We start from the raw sequence: 21,538 nt of genomic DNA on the forward strand, positions 1-21,538 counted from the left end.
TACCTAGGAAATCTGTATGAGGATTAACAAAACAATATGCAAAATTTCAGTGAAAGACTGCAGCAGGTACGTGGTATGGAGAAGTGAGTTTGGCAAGAGAAGAGGCCTGGTAGTGCAGAGGGTAGAAAACCATTTTTGTGGTAGGAGACAGAGAAAGGGGGAAAGAGTAGTGCATCCAGCCTGTGTAAGAAAGCACTTCCCTTAAAAACAGCTAGAGAGAGAGTGCAGACAAACACAGAGGACTGAACAAAAACACTGTTCCCCAAAACCACTGATGGGGGAAAAAGGAGAGGATTTCCATACTGCCTGTTTTTCATAACCAGCAGAGCACAGAGTCTGAAGTTTCAGAGGTCAGTGCCTGGCAGTGCTGTGGCAAGGAAGCAGGCTAGAGCCCCGGGAGCTGGCAGTGTCGTCTGAAGATCTCCTGCGTCACATGGGGAGAAGCGGTTCTCCTGGTTGGAGTGCATTTAGTGGAGGTGCTACAGTTTTTCCTGGGGGAAAAGACTGAGTAGGCTCCATCCAGCCGCCACGTTCACCTGTATAGGAATAAAGACACTGGCTGAGGGTAGCAAACCCTGGTGCCAGCTGTGTGTTGAGATTTACCATAAATTCTGAGCTGCTGCTGCAGCTGGCCTGGGACAAGTCTGCCCTGGCCACAGGAAGGTGAGTGCCTCCCCCAGAAAACCACTGCTGGTCAGAACCATGGGGGTCTTTGAAGCATGGGATTTTGAAACACAGCTGCGCCTGAGATGAAACTCTGGAGAGAGGTGCTGCCTGGTGGGCAGACAGCTCAGACACAGACCTGGGGAAGGTGGGGAGCTGGCGAAAGGGAGGACACAGGACAGGTAACTGATCCCTCTTCTGTGAGGGCAGGAACTTCCCTCTCTGGAGAGTAGAGAATTTTACCTATAGCCCACCTGCACTGAATGACCCCACTGAGCTAAACACCACCCCCGAGTGGAGAACAAAGCCATTACCCCAAACTCCACCCCCCTGTGCCTTCCAGGCACATCTCCACTAGAGAAAGTCAGCATGAGAATCAGAGCAGCAGGCCACACCCCAAGAAGACCAGCACAAATCACTTCCAAGAGCCACTCTACTGACGATAGACTGCTGCAGTTTCAGCACTAGGGGAAACTAGATCTAGCTTCATTTGGGTTTTTGGTTTGTTCATTTGTTTCTGTTGTTGTTGCTTCTGTTTTCATTCTTGTTGCTTCTGTTTTGTTTCTTGCATACAGAAGGAGCAAAATATTTATTCTTTTTATTCTTATTTTGTTGTATTTTATTATTTTTGAATTTGAATTTGAATTATTTAATTATTTATTTTTAAGTTTATTCATTTTATCTTGAAAGAGAGAGGGTGAGAAGGGGAGAGGCATAGAGAGAGGTAGAGAGAGAATCCCAAGCAAGCTCCATACTCTCAGCACAGAGCCAGATGAGGGCTCGATCCCACGAACTGTGAGATCATGACCTGAGCCCAAATCAAGAGCCAGACACTTAACTGAGCCACTCAAGTGCCCTTAACTTTTATATTTTTAATTTTTAATTTTTTTGTTTCTTTTCTCTTTTTTGTATCAAGCCTCTCTTAACAAGGAGACCAAAACACATCCAGGACCTAACTTCCAAATTTTTTCTTATGGATGATTTCAAATTACATAGCATTGTGGTCTGAAAATATGAATGGTATGATATCGATGCTTTGTACCTGTTGAGGGCTGATTTGTGACCCAGTATGCGATCTATTCTGCAGTCAAATGCTCTCCCCCTGAGCTATACCCCCTGTGATCTATTCTGAAGTATGTTCCATGTGTTCTCAAAAAAGAATGTATAGTCTGCTGCCTTAGGATAAAATGTTCTGAATATATCTATTAAGTCCATCTGGCCCAGTGTGTAATTCCAAGTCATTGCTTCCTTGTTGATTTTCTGTTTAGATGGTCTGTCCATTGTTGTAAATGGGTGTTAAAGTTCCCTACTATTATTGGGTTGTTGTCGATGAGTTTCTTCATAATTGTTATTAATTGATTTATATATTTAGGTGCTCCCAAGGTCACGGCATACATATTTACAATTGTTAGATCTTTTTTGTTGGATAGACCCCCTTTATTATCATATATTCATGTCTTGTTACAGTCTTCTGTTTAAAATCTAGTTTGTCTGATATAAGTATGGCTACTCGGCTTTCTTTTGACGTACATTAGCATGATAGATGGTTCTCCATTGCCTCACTTTCAATATGGAGGTGTATTTAGCTTTAAAATGAGTCTCTTGTAGGCAGCATATAGGTGGGTCTTGTTTATTTATCCATTCTAATACCTTATGCCTTTTGATGGAAGCATTTAGTCCATTACATTCAGAGTGAATATTGAAAGTTATGAATTTAGTGCCATTGTGGTACCTGTAGAGTTGGTGGTTCTGGTGATGTTCTCTGTTCCTTTTTAGTCCTTGTTGCTTTTGATCTTTCTTTCTCCACTCAAAGTGTCCACTTTAATATTTCTTGCAGGGCTGATTTAGTGATCATGATCTCCTTTACTTTTTGTTTGTCTGGTAACTTTTCATCTATCTCTCTTTTTATTCTGAATCACAGTCTTGCTGGATATTCTTGACTCCATATTTTTCTAATTCAGCATGTTGAACATATCATGCCACTCCCTTCTGGCCTGCCAAGCTTCTGCAGACAGATCTGCTGTGAACCTGGTTTGTCTTCCCTTTTAAGTTAAGGACTTTTCCCCTTACCTTTACAGCATTCTTTCCTTGTCTGTGTATTTTGTGAATTTTACTATGATATATCTTGATTTTGGCCTGCTTTTGTTCATTTTGATGGGAATTCTCTGTGCCTCTTGGATTTGGATATCTCTTTCCTTCACCAGATTAGAGAAGTTTTCTGCTATAATTTGTTTAACTAAACCTTCTGATCCTTTTCCTTTCTCTTATTCTTCTGCAACTACTATGATACAAATGTTATTATTATTTAAGGAGCTACTGAGTTCTCAGTCTACATTTGTGATCCAGTACCTTTCTTTTATTCTTTTTCTCAGCTTCATTATTTTCTATAGTTTTTTCTTCTGTGTCACTGATTTGTTCTTCTTCCTCATCCAACCTCAGTGTCATTGCAACATTCAGTTTTGCATCTCAATTATAGGATTTTTTTTATTTCAGCCTTACTAGTTTTTATTTTTTTATCTCTGCAGTAGGGATTCTCTAATGTCTTCTATGATTTTCTCAAGCCTAGCTGGTATCCTTATGATTCATGAATCTCCTTTGAAAACAGAGGTCGTAATAGTGTGACCATCAAAATATGTTTAAAAATTGCTTGTTTCCCATTTTCTTATAATAATGCTCTGTCTGCACTTCCTGGAGTTGCTTTCCAATTGTGATTCTGAAGCTTTTATTTGTGAGATACTCCTGTGACTATCTATTTTGGGAAATAGAAAAAAGGACACTTCAAAGTCATCTGGAACAACCTCCAAGTCAACTAAACCTCGGAGTTCAGAGTGTCAAAATAGATATTTCCATATGGCCAGTGACAGATAATAATGACAGACAAAATATGTACATAAGTGATGACTCCCCAGGCTTGGTTTGCACTTTCTATGTATGACACATTATTTGAATGTTTTATTTCATACTTTACTTACTTGACTTTTCTTCATGCTTACCAGTATCCGTTTTGTCATTATGGACAATTTAATTCCTCACAGCTATATAAAGAAAGCTTCTACAAACCTGCTAAAAGCTAAGACACTGTACTTGAGTTACAGGGGAAAAAAAGCCAAACTGATGGAGTGGTTGGAGACAAGTGTTTCTGAAGCCTATTCATTTTTAATTTGTACATTTATTTTTACTTTATTTATATATATACACACATGTATACGTATGATTTCTTACTAAAGGTGTCTTTTTTTTGTAATTACAAAAATCGTTTTTAACTAGTTTTCTTGTAGCTACGTAAGTGGAACACACGCACATAAAACTAAGTCCCTGAACAACTGGTGCTTGGGAATTGGGCCAAACTCCACAGGTCTGGAGTCCAAGATGGTAGCTTTTAGAGACAGCTGGTTTTTAGTGTTTGTGAAGAAAACAGGAAATAAATTTCTTTTCTCAGTATATGGCCAACAACTGAAGATACATAAGGGAACACTCCACACATTTTACTAAATTTCTTTAAAATGATTTTGTCTGTCTTTTGCAGGTGACTTGTATATGGAAGACACAGACACATTTTTATTCAAATTGAAAGGGTATTATTTTGGTTGGGAAACCCTTGATATTGGTTTTATAGAAAATTTAAATGATTTTGAAATTAAGGAAGATGGTGTCTTCACAATCACACACTCCAAATCTGGTGAGTTCTGTATTATAATAGCTAATGTGATACTTTTATAATATGGTAACTCTGTATTTTTACTAGTATTATACATGGACATATGCAGTTAATCTATTGGATATTATAGAGTTAACTGAATTTAATATCCTATAAAATAAGGTATCTTACAATGTAGCTGTAAGTTTTTGGTTTTGTTTTTGTTTTTTGAAAGAGAGAGGACACAAGCAAGGGAAAGGTAGAGGAAAGGGAGAGATAATCTTAAGTGGGTTCCATGCTCAGCTGGGACCTCAACGTGCGGCCCAATCTCACACTTGTGAGATCATCACCTGAGTCGAAATCAAGAGTTGGATGCTTGAACAACTGATAAACCCAGGCACTCTGCTGTGTTATTTTTGATTTGGACAAGGAAATGGAGAAAGTACTGAAGTAGAAATTGAAGACACCCTATTAAACACTGAGTTGCCGAAGTGGGCTGGGAAAGGATGCAGAAATATTTACCATTTAGGCAGATACTTTGGACATACGGTTGAAGCTGTATTTAATAACTAAGTACATGAGAAGGAAGAAAATTAGGTTACACTAATTTTCATGTTTAATAAACCTTAAATTATCTGGGTAATATTTTGTTGTAGCACTCAGATCAGACTAAAACATATATGTGTGTGTATATATACATGAATGTCTATTCAAGACCTTTGTCCATGTTTCAATTACACTTTAGTTAATTTTTCTATTTCTTGTCGGAGTTCTTGATATATTTTGAATATTAACCCCTTGTTTAATAAATGATTTACAAATACTTTCCCCATTTAGTATGTTGCCTTTTCATTTTGTTCATAGTTTTCTTTCCTGTACAAAAGCTTTTCAGTTTGATACTCCCCCACTTGCTCATTTTTGCTGTGTTGTATTCGTTTTCAGTGTCATATACCCATTCCCACAAAAAAAAACAAAAAAACAAACAAAAAAACCACATTGCTAAGATAGATGTCTTTTACCTAAATTTTCTTCCAGGAGTTTTATCCTTCTGGGCCTTACACTCATGTGTTAATGTGTTTTGAGGTAGCTTTTATGTCTGCTGTAATAGAGTCGTTCAGTTTCATTCTTTTGCATGTGCCTGTCCTATGTTGGGAAAATAGGACAAAGGAGCCATAAGTTCATTAACCATACATGGGTTGGTTACTTTTGGACTCTCTATTTTGTTCCATTGATCAATGCGTCTTTTTTTGTGCCAATACAATACTGTTTTGATTAGCGTAAGTTGGTAGTATTATTTGAAGCCAAGAAGTCTGATGCATCAGGCTTTGTTTTATTTTCTCAAAACCACTTTGGCTATTTGGGCTCTTTTATGCTCACAAATTTTAGGATTGTTTGTTTTATTTCTGTGTCAGATGCCATTGTAACATTGATAGGGATTGTATTGAATATGTAGATTGCTTTATGTACTATGGGCATTTTAACAATGTTGTTTCTTCTAATCCATGAGCAGGGAATGTCTTATCATTTGTTTTTGGTTTCTTCAATGTTTTCTAGCAGTGTCTTTTACTTTTCAGTATACAAGTCTTTTACCTCCTTAAATACATTTATTCTTGCATATTTTATACTTTTTGATGCTGTCATAAATTAGATGTTTCTTAATTTCTCTTTCTGATAGTTTACTTTTATTGTACAGAAAAGCAACTTATATTTGTATACTGATTTCATATCCTGCAACTTAACAACTTAACTGAATTTATTTATTAGTTCTAACAGTATTTTTGGTAGAGTCTTTAATGCTTTCTAAATATAATATCATTATCATCTACAAATAGACAGATTTGTTCTTCCTCTCCAATTTGAAAACCTTTTATTTCTTTTTCTTGCCTAATTTCTCTGGCTAGGATTCCCAATAAAATAAAATTTTAACAATATTAGTTCTTCCAACCCATGAACAGGAATGTCTTTCTATATATTTGTATTTTTTTTTCAGTTCCTTCTATCAGTACTTTACAATATCCAACGTGTAAGTCTTCTACCTCCATAGGTAAATTTATTCCTATATATTTTCTCCTTTTTGATGCTATCATAAATGGGATTGTTTTCTTAATTTCTCTTTCTGATAGTTTATTGTTAGCTTATAGAAATACAAGTTATATTTGTATGCTGATTCCTATCTTGCAAGTTCACTGAATTCAAATGATTAGTTCTAACAGAATTTTTGGTGAAATGTTTAGGGTTTTTGATATATAATATCATCTACGAATAAAGACACTTTTACTTCTTCCTCTGCAACTTAGATGCCTTTTGTTTCTCTTTCTTGTCTAAGTGCTCTGGCTAGGATTTCCAGTAAAACTAGTGAGAAGCGTCTGATCTTGGTCATTACTTTAGATGCCCTGGTTATGATCTTAGATGGAAAACTGAAATTCTTACTATTGAGAAAGATGTCAGTTATGATCTTGTCATAAATGGCATTTAACCTATTGAGTTATGTTCCTTCTACATTTTGTTGAGAATTTTTATGATGAACAATATTCAATTCTGTTGAATTTTTTCTGTATTTATGGAGACGATAATATGGTTTTTATGCTTCATTTTTTAATGCATTATCAAACTATTCTATTTGTGGATGTTGAACCATCCTTGCATCCCTGGAATGAATTGTATTTGATCATGGTGTATGATCCTTTTAATGTGTTGTTGAATTCAGTTTGCTAATATTTTATTGGGGATTTTTTGCATCTATATTCATCAAGACTGATGGCCTGTGACATTCTTTTCTTCTAGTGTCTTTTCTGGTACTTAGCTGGGTAATGTTAGCCTTGTAAAATGAATTGGGAAGTGTCCCTACTTTTTTTATTTTTGGAAGAGTCTGTGAAGAATTGTTACTAATTCTTAAAATATTTGTTAGAAAGAAATGTTTTTAATATTTTTTTTCCCCCAGAAAACACTGATTCTCTTGCTCTACCTCAATTTAACAGACATGTTCCTATCTCTGGCTCTTTGCACTCACAGAATCTTTTTCCCTTGATGCTCTTCTACCTGATATGTGCATGGTTTACTCCCTTCTTTGGGTCCTTATTTTGAACTTATATTATCATTAAGGCATTCTGGATGGTCATATTTAAAAATGCAGCCTCACTCAAAATTCTCACAGTCTTCTTTGCTGCTTTATTTTCCCTCCATAATATAACACATATCACCTTATACTATACCATATATCTACATACTTAATTTGTTCATTCTTTACAAAGCCATCCTTAGGAAGCACATCATAGCATTTAGACAAGAACAAATAACCCAGAAGAACAGGAAAGACCTAAAAAACAATTCCATGTGTATAAAAGAACTCAATATAAATTTAAGTAAGGTGCATTTATTAATGGGGAAAAGATAGTATATTTGGTCCCAGGAAATCTGTGTCACTATATGCAGGAAGTTCACCTGGAATCGAACAGCACATAAAAGAGTAAACTCTAAGTGTATTCAAGACACTAATATTAAAGGTAAAATTATACAACTATTTCTATTAAAAATATTGTAGAAAAATCACTGTAACTAAGGAGTGGTCAAGAGCTTCTACACAAATGTCCAAAGAAAAATATACAGGTAAAAGTATGATAAATTCAGTTACATCAAAATTAAGATGTTTGGGCTTTGCTTAACAGTGAGTTCCCTAGGCAAAGTTAATAGGGTCTGAAAGAGAGGAACTACTGGGCTTTTGAAGATGGCGGCGTAGGAGGACGCTGGGCTCACAGCGCGTCCTGCTGATCACTTAGATTCCACTTACACCTGCCTAAAGAACCCAGAAAACGGCCAGAGGATTAGCAGAACGGAGTCTCCAGAGCCAAGCGAAGACGAGAGGCCCACGGAGGAGGGTAGGAAGGGCGGCGAGGCGGTGCGCGCTCCACGGATTGGCAGGAGGGAGCCGGGGCGGAGGGGCGGCTCGCTGGCCAAACACAGCCCCCGAGTCTGGCTGGCAAAAGTGGAGGGGCCGGACGAACTGTGTTCCGACAGCAAGCGCGACTTAGCGTCTGGGAGGTCATAAGTTAACAGCTCTGCTCAGAAAGCGGGAAGGCTGGAGGACAAAGGGAGGGAGAGCTGCTGAGCCCCCGGACGGCAGAGCTCAGCTTGGCGGGGAACAAAGGGGCTCGCCAGCGCCATCTCCCTCGCCCATCCCCCAGCCAAAATCCCAAAGAGAACCAGTTCCTGCCAGGGAACTTGCTCGCTCCGCGCAAACACCCAACTCTGTGCTTCTGCGGAGCCAAACCTCCGGCAGCGGATCTGACTCCCTCCCGCTGCCACAGGGCCCCTCCTGAAGTGGATCACCTAAGGAGAAGCGAGCTAAGCCTGCCCCTCCCGCCCCCGTGCACCTTGCCTACCCACCCCAGCTAATACGCCAGATCCCCAGCACCACAAGCCTGGCAGTGTGCAAGTAGCCCAGACGGGCCACGCCACCCCACAGTGAATCCCACCCCTAGGAGAGGGGAAGAGAAGGCACACACCAGTCTGCCTGTGGCCCCAGCGGTGGGCTGGGGGCAGACATCAGGTCGGACTGCGGTCCCGCCCACCAACTCCAGTTATACACCACAGCACAGGGGAAGTGCCCTGCAGGTCCTCACCACTCCAGGGACTATCCAAAACGACCAAACGGAAGAATTTCCCTTAGAAGAATCTCCAGGAAATAACAACAGCTAATGAACTGATCAAAAAGGATTTAAATAATATAACAGAAAGTGAATTTAGAATAATAGTCATAAAATTAATCGCTGGGCTTGAAAACAGTATACAGGACAGCAGAGAATCTCTTGCCACAGAGATCAAGGGACTAAGGAACAGTCACGAGGAGCTGAAAAACGCTTTAAACGAAATGCAAAACAAAATGGAAACCACGACGGCTCGGATTGAAGAGGCAGAGGAGAGAATAGGTGAACTAGAAGATAAAGTTATGGAGAAAGAGGAAGCTGAGAAAAAGAGAGATAAAAAAATCCAGGAGTATGAGGGGAAAATTAGAGAACTAAGTGATACACTAAAAAGAAATAATATACGCATAATTGGTATCCCAGAGGAGGAAGAGAGAGGGAAAGGTGCTGAAGGGGTACTTGAAGAAATTATAGCTGAGAACTTCCCTGAACTGGGGAAGGAAAAAGGCATTGAAATCCAAGAGGCACAGAGAACTCCCCTCAGACGTAACTCGAATCGATCTGCACGACATATCATAGTGAAACTGGCAAAATACAAGGATAAAGAGAAAATGCTGAAAGCAGCAAGGGATAAACGTGCCCTCACATATAAAGGGAGACCTATAAGACTCGTGACTGATCTCTCCTTTGAAACTTGGCAGGCCAGAAAGGCTTGGCACGATATCTTCAGTGTGCTAAACAGAAAAAATATGCAGCCAAGAATCCTTTATCCAGCAAGTCTGTCATTTAGAATAGAAGGAGAGATAAAGGTCTTCCCAAACAAACAAAAACTGAAGGAATTCATCACCACTAAACCAGCCCTATTTTATACTTTTTGATGCTGTCATAAATTAGATGTTTCTTAATTTCTCTTTCTGATAGTTTACCTTTATTGTACAGAAATGCAACTTATATTTGTATACTGATTTCATATCCTACAACTTAACAACTGAATTTATTTATTAGTTCTAACAGTATTTTTGGTAGAGTCTTTAATGCTTTCTAAATATAATATCATTATCATCTACAAATAGACAGATTTATTCTTCCTCTCCAATTTGAAAACCTTTTATTTCTTTTTCTTGCCTAATTTCTCTGGCTAGGATTCCCAATAAAACTAGTGAGAATGGCCATCTTTATCCTGGTTGTGATTTTAGATGTAAACCTTTCAGTTGTTTGCCATTGGGTATGTTGGTAGCTCTGAGCTTGTCATAAATGGCATTTTTTAAGCTGATATATTTTTCTTCCATACCCATTTTGTTGAGACTTGTTATCGTGAATGGATGTTCAGTTTTGTCAAATGCTCTTTCTGCATCTATAGAGATATAAATGTAGTGTCTATGCTTCATTTTGTTAATGTGTTATATAACACTGAAATGTGGGTGTTGAATAATTCCTGTATCCCAGTAATAATTAGTACTTGACAATGGTATATTATCCTATCAATGTATTATTGAATTCAATAGTTTGCTGATACTTTGAGGGTTTTTTTTACATCTATGTGCATCAAGAATAATGGCCTGTAATATTCCTTTCTTATAGTGTCTTTGTCTGATTTTTATCAGGGTAAAGGAGGCCTTGTAAAATGAGTTTGGAAATTTTCTCTCCTTTTCTATTTTTTTGGAAGAGGTTGTGAAGGATTGATATTAATTCTTCTTTCTTTTTTATTAGAAAAAGTATTTTTAAATTTTTACCAGAGTAACACTTGTTTTCTTTTATTTTTCTATATAACAGACATGGTCTGCCTCAGGCCATTTGTACTCACAGATTCTTTTTCCTGTAAAATTCTTCCACCAGATATATGCATGGATTACTCCCTTCCTTCCTGTAGGTTCTTATTTACAAATTATATTCTAATGATAATATTTTAGGTGATTATATTTTAAAGTTCAGCTTCACTGGGAACTCCGAAGTTTTTTTTTTGTTTTTTGTTTGTTTGTTTGTTCTTTGTTTTTTACTGCTTTAATTTCTCTCCACAATATGGTACTTATCACCTTAAAACATACCACATATTTTCATATTTAATTTCTTTATTTATTACAAGGTGATAGTTAGAAAAATAGTATTGTATTTGCACAGGAAAAAATTGGCCTGGGTAGGAGGAAAGACCCAAAATACAACTCTATGTGTATAAGAGGACTCAATATATATAAATTTAAGCATATTCTACTTATTAATGGGGAAAGGATAGTATATTTAATGTTGGGAAATCTGGATCACTATATAGGTATCCAGAATACACAACTGGATACCTAAGACCACATACAAGAGTCAAATCCAAGTGTATTTGAGATACTAACATTAAGGACAAAAGTATACAACTATTTTTATCAGAAGAAAAAGGAGAAGAAAATCATTGTGACTTAGGAATGGTGAAGAGCTTCTTAAACAAATGTCCCAAAAAGAAAATGGAGGCAAAACATTTGATAAATTCAATTACCTGAAACTTAAGGATTTTGGATTTTGCTTCACTAAGAATTGCCTGGGCAAAGTGAATAGGTGAGAGAAAGAAAGAAAATATTTGTAATATCTACAATTAAAATATAATTAATATATACACTATATTAGAGCTACAAATCAAAAAGTAGGGGACAGGAATCTGAGTATAAAAAGAGGCAAATAAATGAGCTGTTAATTTACGGAAGAAAACCGCCCCTCACCAATACCATCAAAAAACAAAAAGTTGGTAAATTATGATATGTTACTTTGCATCTATTAGACCAACAAAAATGAGAAATGTGAGTAGCTCTGAATGCTAATAAGGAGTGCACAGAAATTTGCATTCATTAGCATATTACCCCTGGGAGAGTAGATTGAAGCAATCATTCTCTGGAGAGCAGTGTGGCACTATCTGGACAACTGAAATACAGACATACCAGGAAATTCCTACCCTAAATATCAGTCCCCAACAAAATCTCATACAGGTGCACAGGGAACATGACTAGGGTGTTCACTGAAATGCTGTTTGGGGCAGGGTGTCCTTTGGAGAAAGTAGACAGGTCAGTGCATGAATGCATACCCTGAAACATACACAGCATCTGTAAGGTGCAAATGGATCAGAGGTAGCAATAAATGAATGTTAAACCACAGTGCGCAGAGACAAACAATGGAATGATGCACATGGATTGAAAATACAAACAGGCACAACAATATGTATTACATATGAACACATTACAGCAAAGAATGCACTTTAAACCTCAAAGCCTGCCTGTGTATGGTGGGGCAGGGGTAGGAATGGAAGCAGGAAATAAGAATAAAAGGAATAAACAGATCAGGGAAGGCCTACAGTGAATCAGGGATGTTAATGTAGCATGAGCTGAAGACAAAGTTTAGTATCTCATTATGCTAACACCTGACCACTAAGCAGGCCAAGAAAGAAGGAAACGAGAAAGGAAAAAAAGGAAAAAGGAAGGAAGGAAGGAAGGAAGGAAGGAAGGAAGGAAGGAAAAGAAAGAAAGAAAGAAAGAAAGAAAGAAAGAAAGAAAGAAAGAAAGAGAGAAAGAGAAAAAAAGAAAGAAAAAGAAAGAAGGGGCAAAATGTGAAAGGTGGAATGGAGGAGAAACTGAAAACAGATACTTGAATTTTTGAATCTCTGTAGAGGTTTTTGCATCATATTGTTGAATCTCTCAAGAACTGTGTTATGACTGATAATCCCTTGAATTATCACAGCTGCCCCCTGAAGCAGCTGTGATACCTTTGATACCTGTGATACCTGTGATACTTCGAGTGATACCTCTTGCAGAAGCAATATTTGGGAAAAGTGGAAGGATGTAAGAAAGCCATTTAGAGCTTTCTAACAATGAGTTTTCATTGAATTTGAGCTCCAGCTGTCATAACATGTAGGCACATGTGGTCTTGGTCTTCCCTGGTCAACACTGGAGGACTATAATCACCAATATTAAAGCATTTGGAGGACCGGATAAGGTGCATGCCACATGCAGCTGCCAGCAAGGAAAGTGTGCCCAACAATGATCTTGATGACCAGGTGCTGCTTAGCATGGGTGATTAAATGGTATTGGGATCGAAGGTTAAGATGGAAGGTTAGGATGGGAATTGATGAGGTGCCAGTGGGTTTTCTCATTTCAGAAGCTGTTTGAATCTTTCTGGGACATGTGACCTCTTGTTGGGCTACGTTTAAAGTATTGCCTGGATAGATCAGAAGCATGACCTTTATAGAAGTCGTGTTTTATCTTAATAGTTCCATATACGAAGCATGGAAATGAAGTGTAAGGAATCTGGAGTAGGCAATCACACCCATGTATTCTGTGGCAAATGTCCACTCTAATAGGAATTAAGAGAAATAGTCATCATAAGAATTTGTCACATCCCATTCACGGTGAAAAGTCCAAGTTTATGCATCATCTTTCTCTTCCTATCTCCATGTAGGTGTCACAGGACCTCCGTTAGGGATTTATAATAATCAGTTTCCTTATGTGGACATCATGGGCACTGTAGGAAACATGGGGAAGAAGGGAAAGATGGAAAGTGACTCCTTCAGTGGAATAGCTTTTTGTTTTTTTTCTTAGTCCAAGGAGTGGAGTTGCAGAAGGAAATCTGGAGGCAGGCATAGAAGTTAATTTAGAAGTCCCATGTATGAAGCAGAAGAAAGCATAGAAGAGTCAAAGAAAAATTTGTGGGACAAATGCCCATGGAGTTTCAAATGGAGAATCTCCTGAAAAGAAAAATAATGGCAATGTTATTTTGTCTTTTATTCACGTTGTATTTTTTATACATTAAAAATCCATTCAGATGAAATTACCAGTATATTTATTTAATAACAAACTTTCATTTAAAAACTGATGGCACATCTATCTACATTTTGGAGAGATTTGTGCATCATTAAAACAACATTTTTGCTTTACAGGGACCATCTGGTTTCAGCAGATATTAAGCTTAATTTATTTTGAAGAACATCACAAAAGCACTGGGAATCTGGAAACAGTTGATCAAATCCCCTTCGTTGAGTACAATTTTCAAAAAATGGATTTGTTGAAAGGCCATCTCCTTGTCTCTTCTTTACCCACCTCCCACATTACTTGGTTCCTAGTGGAGAGGAAGAACAAAAAAAGCCAATGTAGGAAATAGATTATGGCTGCTAAAAGATAACTGCTCTTTTTCATTATTTCATTTTATTTCATTAAATTGGCACCGCATTCATCCAGGCGTTAGCAAATGTGACATTTGACATACTTTAATTTTCAATAGCCATTTGTGTTCTTATCTTACAGTATCTGATTTTTACCTTGTTCCCTTTGTTTTCTGATTATATAGGTAATACAGCCATTAAAAAATGAAAGAGTATATAGGTGTGTATTTTGTTTACTTTATAGAGTATATTGTAATATCATATACATGACATATTACATATCCTTTCAGGTTTTATTTGGCTACATTATTATGCATACATATAACACTAGCACTTCTTTCTTTGCTTTGTGTGTCATTTCAACTTCCTTTTCATACTTCCAGCTATTTTGATTGGGTACCATGGAGGTGTACCTTGAAAGGTAATTGACAGCCACTAGGCCAATCATGAAGGGAGAGCCATTGCAGAAAAGGGGTAACCCAAAACACAAAGAAGCCTGAATGTATACAGACATGGTTAGGAAACTATCAAGTTAAAATAACAGGCTTCATGCAATTGGAAGTTATTAGGATAAAAATATGACAAAATGAGAGCATGAAAAATAGTGAATACTTCTTTCTTTGCAAATTGCTCATGTATACAGAAATCCTAAGGTCATATGTGCTCATATTTTCACTTTTCAAAGAATATGGCATTGGCAGTTACAAGTACCTTTGAGGGATTCATCAAATGTTTTCTAGAAATAAAATGTAAGTAAACTTACATAAAGCAAGTAATGCTTGCTGTCCTGAGGTGAGGGTTTTTGCTTTTGTTTTTTTTTCAAGAGTGAGAATGGGAGAGAGGGATCAGGTAGTGGTAGAGGGAGAGGGAAACATAGAATTTTAAGGGGGCTCCACACCCAGCCTGGAGCTAGATCTAAGTACCCTGAGATCATGACCTGAGCAGAAATCAAGAGTAGGATGCTTAACCAACTGAGCCACCCAGGTGCCCCTACCTTGGTGAGTTTTTAAGCTTATTGAATTTGGCTGAGGATACAAGAAGCTGAAGTAGAGTTGAATGGGGATGAGTAACCAACTTATCAAGCCAGGTGGTAGTGTTGTCTTGGAGGACCTTGTTCTCCCATTGCTACAAATTATGCTTCCCTCTCAGGAGACTCTCAAGGATACAAAGTCATATCACCAGGAAATATTTACATTTAATCACGAAAGAGTGTTCCACAAGCTCAGTGAGAAGCATCACAGTTCAGCTCACAGGTTTGGAGTTTTGCACTGCATATTGCAGGGGGCACCTCCCGGGAGCTTCAATTTGATAAAGTTTATTATTTTTCTTCTTTTTAATGGAATTTTTACTTATTTTTGAAGTAATCTGTATACCCAACATGCGTGTCAAACTCACAACCCTGAGATCAAGGGTTGAATACTCTATCCACTGAGACAACCCTGAGATCAAGGGTTGAATACTCTATCTACCCACCCCATTCTTTTCTGAGGAGCCACTATAGCTGGTTGATCAGGAGCCAGTCCTGCTCAAGTAGACATGATGATCTGGAAGAGGAGAACTAATATTAGTCTCTAATGCACTGTGCAGAGCTGAAGTGACTCATCTGGGAGGCTGTATGTTCCATGCAGCTATGTGCTTGGGGAGACCATGAGGAGAGGGATGGAGAGGATTCCTTCCTCTGTTTTCCCTCTTGGTTTTTCTAACTCTATGGTAAAGTGATTTTCTGTCTATATGAAATGCATTTTTAAGAGACTAATTTCTCTTTGAGTTCATGTAATTATTTTCTGGTAGACTCTGGATGGTTCTCCCATAACCAGATGCTAGGAGAAAGCTGGAATCCAGCAGCACACTTCCTTTTACTTCTTTGTTATTAAAGGTTCCTACATCTTCTAAGACTGTAGTAATTTTCAACATATTCAACATATTTACCTAATGGTGTATCTGTTTTGGGTTTTTTTGTTGTTAATTTTAATGTTTATTTATTTTTGAGAGAGAGAGAGAGAGAGAGAGAGAAAGAGAGAGAGAGAGAGAGACATCGTGAGCAGGGGAGGGGCAGAGAGAGAGGGGGAGACACAGAATCCAAAGCAGGCTTTAAGCTCTAAGCTGTCAGCACAGAGCCCATGCGGGGCTCAAACCCACAAACTGCGAGACCGTGATCTGAACCAAACTCAGAGGCTCAACAGACTGAGCCACCCAGGTGTCCTATAACGTATCTGTTCTTCCCAAAGTGTTAGGAAGCCTTTGGTTTGACCACATCAAATGTTGGTATGAGCACAAAAGCCTCTTCAACATTGAGTTTGTGATATAGTAGGTGAGGAAGGTGAGAAACATGACGTTAGTGACTTCACCAAAGCTGTAAGCCAGTTTAGCCAGATAAATTGATTGTTCATGCCCAGAACAGCCAAAGGATGACATCAAATTTGAGTTCCCAGATTAAGTTTACCAGGAGATGTTTTCCAAAATCATTTCTGTAGTTTTTTTTTTTTTACCAGCTTTTCCTTTACAACTAATACTGGAACTTCCTTTTCAAAATTGTCTGTGTGTGAAAAATTGCCTGTGTATGTATGCAGGCGTGCATATGTTTGATTGTTTTGAGTCAGATAATTAGTCTCCTTTATGGATCACTAACCCTCTTTTCTGTATTATTCATTCTCGTGCCATTCTAGATGTTATGTTTACCACTTGGGGATGCCTCTCTTGGGACACTTAAATGTTGTTTGCATTGTGTATGGTTAAGCCTTGCAAGAAAAATTAAATGAAAATGACTGCATATGATTAGGAAGAATTCAGTTCCCAGTAACAGGAAACTAAAACTTTTGTTTTTGCCTAAAATAAAAGAACTTCTACTGTCTATTGACTGAGTCCCAGAGGCAGCTATCCTGATGCTAGCTGTAGCAGTCAAGAATATCCAGAACGTCCTAGAATTTTGCCTTCCCTTCATATCACATTTGGTGTGGCAATGGTGTCTCCATTGATAGTAGCAGGATGGTTGTTGTAGCTCCAAAGTCATGTCCTCATGTGAACACATATACATCAGAAAGAGCAGGAACAGAAACAAAAGTTGTTTTTTTTTTTTTTTACTACCTTTGTTCCCACCTTTTCTCGAAGAAAAATCACTCTTAGAAGTGTCTGTTTGAATTCCTCTTTCTGTTTCAATGCCAAAATTGGGTCAAATGACCACCCTAGACTAATCACTTATAGAGGACAATGGGATTCCCATGAAGGTCTTGAATCGATCAGAATCATTACCATAAAGGGCCTGGGCACTGTTGCCAGAACACCCCCAGGGATCTCTTAGTGGAAAAGAGAGAGCTGTAAGAAAGGCAAGACTAAAGGCTGCCACCTACTGAGTTTTTCTCAGTAGTTGCTGTTACATCTGCTTAAGGTCCTAATACCAAGCCTAGACTCTCGTTGAGTCCACATCACTTACCTATGAGGTATTCAAGTATCTAGCCAGCCTTGCACCTTCTTCACAATGTGGCCCCTCCATTGACTCCAGCCTCATTTTCCATATTTCTCATCTGAGACCTGTTCCCATATAGCTCTGGGGAAACTCAACTTCTGATACTCCTGTGACCTGACATCTCACACCTTCCATGGAACCACAATACTCGTTCTTCTGTCCACACCCCATACGTTCAGGTTGTCTATCTAGAAAATTCTTGATTTTGCTTTAATTCCCAAAACAAATTTATCATCTTTGTTGAAATTTTCTCTGACTTCCGTTACACAATCACTCTCTGCCCATAATGGATCTTTGTCCTGAATTCCCAGCACTGATCCTTTATTGTGCCTCAGTTCACTTGTACCATCACACAGGGCAATATCTGACATAGAGTAGCTACTCCCCAAACACTTGCTGTTAGGACAGATAAAATGAAATATGAGTGTTCCTCAAATAAACCCAAATGTTCTCTAAAACAGTGGACAAGTGAAGGGTTAATTTACCAAGAGGAAATAAATAAGTCACTTCTCATGGTCTAACTCCATTTTCTAAGCAGCCTAAGCACTTACAATTTTCACTCCCATAATAATATTTAGCTGCACCTTCTGTGTAAGTCTTCTTATAACGTGCATAATTTATCATACTCTGATTTTTTGCAGGATCTCAGAGGTTTATGTTAAAAGTCTGTAAATTTCTGGTGTACGAACTGAGAGAAGAGACATGGATGCTGTAGTGAGACAGGTCACGTTTGACAACATGAAGTATGACCCCTGGAAAATTATGACATTATACTGAGCACTGAATTTAGGATACAAGTAAAGGTCATTTTCTTCACAAAGGTGAGGTTGAACAGTGAATGGCTGTCCTGCGGTATGTTACAAATGAACCAAACTACGGCTTCTAAGTTTCTTGGCTGATGTTCCTAACATGGAGCCCTCATGGCCCAGTGCCCTTCTTTAGACAAATGATTTTCCATGATTTCATCTTGGTGCAATTCAAAAGACTATAATATTTGGTCCCTGAATGAATCTGATGAATAACCTAAAATCACAAGGCTTTCCCCATGGCCCCTGGAATTCTAACAACGCCTAATACAATGTCTGCCACAAAATGGATATTCATTTAGTGTTAGACTGTTTCCCCCTGTTAGCATTGGCTCAGCACATGACGATGAAGTAATGGTGGGCTGTTGGCCATCACTGGCAGCTCTTCTCTGTGATTTATCCTAAACATGCCCCAGGGCTGAATTAACAACACGTAGTCACTATTCTTTTGTTACTGGGCAGAACTATCATGGGTCCACAAGTAAACCAGAATCTTACATCACAAAATGTATAAGAATATCACATTTATCTCAGTATGTCCTACCTCTGGTGAGTGAGTTTTTGAATGAATGAATCCTCTATCTTAGTGACAAATTTGAGCATGTTAGAATATTTTTGTTATTTTATGCAATCTTTCTAAATTGTATTTTATGATATTCTAACTTAGTAGCTGGAAAATCTATAATACAGAATTATAGTCATAAGTTTTGCTTTTAATCGTAGGGTTCTGTGCCTCTATGTCAAGTAGCAATAATATTGACTTAGAGTTCTCTACATTAGTATCTCCTTCACTTGATCTCTTTGTATATCTTTACCCATTCAATTTAACAGTATGAATCAATGAATCACTGGTAACTTGGAGCCGACCTGAAGCGGGGATATACCCTTCCCTTACACTCAGCACACCTTATCATGTTGTAGACGCTATGACCCTTGTCAAGTGCCCCTTTTATTGCACAAGCAATTTGTTTTCTTTGAAAAAAGAAAATTTTCTGTGCATATACATCTTTCACCCACCTGAAAATGAGAGACTCAAATGGCTAAGAAGACAAATAGGAGAAGCTAAATTTCCTTGTGGAAGTGATGCACATCCCCACCTGTTTCTTCTGCACAGACATGTATTTTTCTCTTACATGTAACAGAACGTTACTTGCACCGGCTTTACCACTCCTGCACCGTTTGGGTTTGTGTCTTCGGTTTTGTTATTATTTCAGTTTGCTTCAGTTATTTGTTTACAGTTCAGTTATTTTACAATCGGTGTTCCTTGTTTTTTTTTTTTTTTTTGGCCTCTCCTTCTATCAGCCTCTATTTGTCATCACAACTCTGTGTCCCTAAGCTTAAAGTAAGACCAATGTAACCTACAGTAGGTCAGATAGAATAATTACAGGTGAGCCATTCCAAACTGTATGAGCTTGGGCTATATTTAAAAAAACCTCTCTGACCATCCATGTCTTCACCAGTAAATACTTGCACAAAGACATCTGATTTTTGGAATTTTTAAAGGACTTCTATAGCCCATGTTATAGTTGGCTATAGTTATATAACTAGCCCATGTTAGCCTTGAAAAAAATAGTAAACAAGTTGCAGGAGTTTTCTTCTTTTGCAGGTGGCTGACAGCTGAGGAATGGGACTAGTTACCTTAAATTACATCATAATTGCCATAATGAGTTTGTGTGCCCTTTGCCATAAGGTGGGGCAGTGAAGGGCCATAGCCATGTGCAGGAGCAACTGGGGCCTAATGGGGCGAGGGGAATGAAAGTCCAAAAAATGGTGTTTCTCCCAACACTGATGCATCACACCCCTCTTCCCAGAACCTTTGTTGAAGTCATTTCTTTGCTTTTCCTTCCAGGTGCTTTTGGAGACTAGAAAAATCAGATAACTGTTGAGCAGAATGAAAGGTTTGATAAGATTTTCCAAAAGGAGATGCAACATTTTTCCCTTGAAGGTCATCTGAGATATGAATGAAGAACAGAATTCTCAGCAGTGCAAGACTATTTTAAGAAAGCACTTTCAGAAGGAAATATATTGAGTTGTATACTTTCATCCTGGACAGTCATTGGCTCATTATTGAAAAACTTCAGTGATTAATAAACCTCAATATGCCACCTTTACATCATTTGCCGTCTGTGGCCTGTTTTCCATTTTCTGAGATTCCTCAATTTCAGGTAAGGAGAGGATTCCTCCTTTGTTTTGCAGTATTTTTATGTAATAGTTTTTAATTTATGTTTAGAAATTCCAAAGCTCTTGAGCAATAAAAATTTTAACATGTTATTGATTTGACTTCTTAAAATAAAAAACATTTTCATTTATAAAAAACTACTTATGGTCTTTCTACATACTTTACATTTTAATTTTTAGGTATCTAATGAGTCGATCTTTCATTTTATGGCTTCTAGGATTTGTGTCTAACTTAGAGTGAGAGTGTTGCTATCACAAGTATTTTCATGTATTCATTAACCATATCTGTATTTAGTCTAAATATTTATCTTATGCTGTAAGACAACTACCGATTTTTCTTAACAGGTAACAAAAAAACAGGCCCAGGATTTCTTGGCCTGTTTCTTGAATAGCCATCATTTTCCTTCTGATTAAAATTATCTTGTTTCAAACAATTGTATACACATGAGTGGGCTTCTGTAAATGACATATTTTTTGTTGGTATACTTTTCTTTTTCATTACCATGTCATAATTCCTAACATAAATTAATAAACTGTCATGAAGAGTTGTGTTGGAATTTTGGTAAGTATTATTTACTCTTAAAACGTCATTTAAAAACTGACATCACCACTAACCGAGTCTTCCTATTCAGAGGTATCGTACATTCACCATTTATTTGTGTTTTCTTTTGGGTCTTTGGTAAAGATATATGGTCCTTTTATAAGCTTTGCTGATTTCCTGTGAAGATTATCCTAAACAGACCTAGATGGTATCTGTAGCTATTGAGAGGAGGATATTTTTGAGTTACATTTTCTAACTGCTGACTGCTGCTCATGGTTTTTTGCCGACTTTAGCATCATCTGGATTTTTTGGTTGTAAGCCTGACTGAGTGAAAGCAATGCAGTCAGTCTGAGCCTGTAGTATTTGGATGCTGCCATGATCAGATTCTGTAGACTCACAGATGTATCTCTGTGTGTTTGTGCCCAACTTGGGGGTGCTGGCTACCTCAGTGTCTTTATTTCACTTTGCTCATTGCTCTCTTCATC

General features: G+C 37.8%; 1 pseudogene; it reads left to right on the plus strand.

Moving 5' to 3' along the window:
• Nucleotides 1–390: 390 nt before the first annotated feature.
• On the plus strand, nt 391–20,445 carry LOC128778161 (amine sulfotransferase-like; annotated as a pseudogene).
• Nucleotides 20,446–21,538: the final 1,093 nt, after the last annotated feature.

Source organism: Panthera pardus, unplaced genomic scaffold (assembly GCF_024362965.1).
Source record: "Panthera pardus isolate Hobbes unplaced genomic scaffold, ASM2436296v1 HiC_scaffold_181, whole genome shotgun sequence".
NCBI lineage: Eukaryota > Metazoa > Chordata > Mammalia > Carnivora > Felidae > Panthera > Panthera pardus.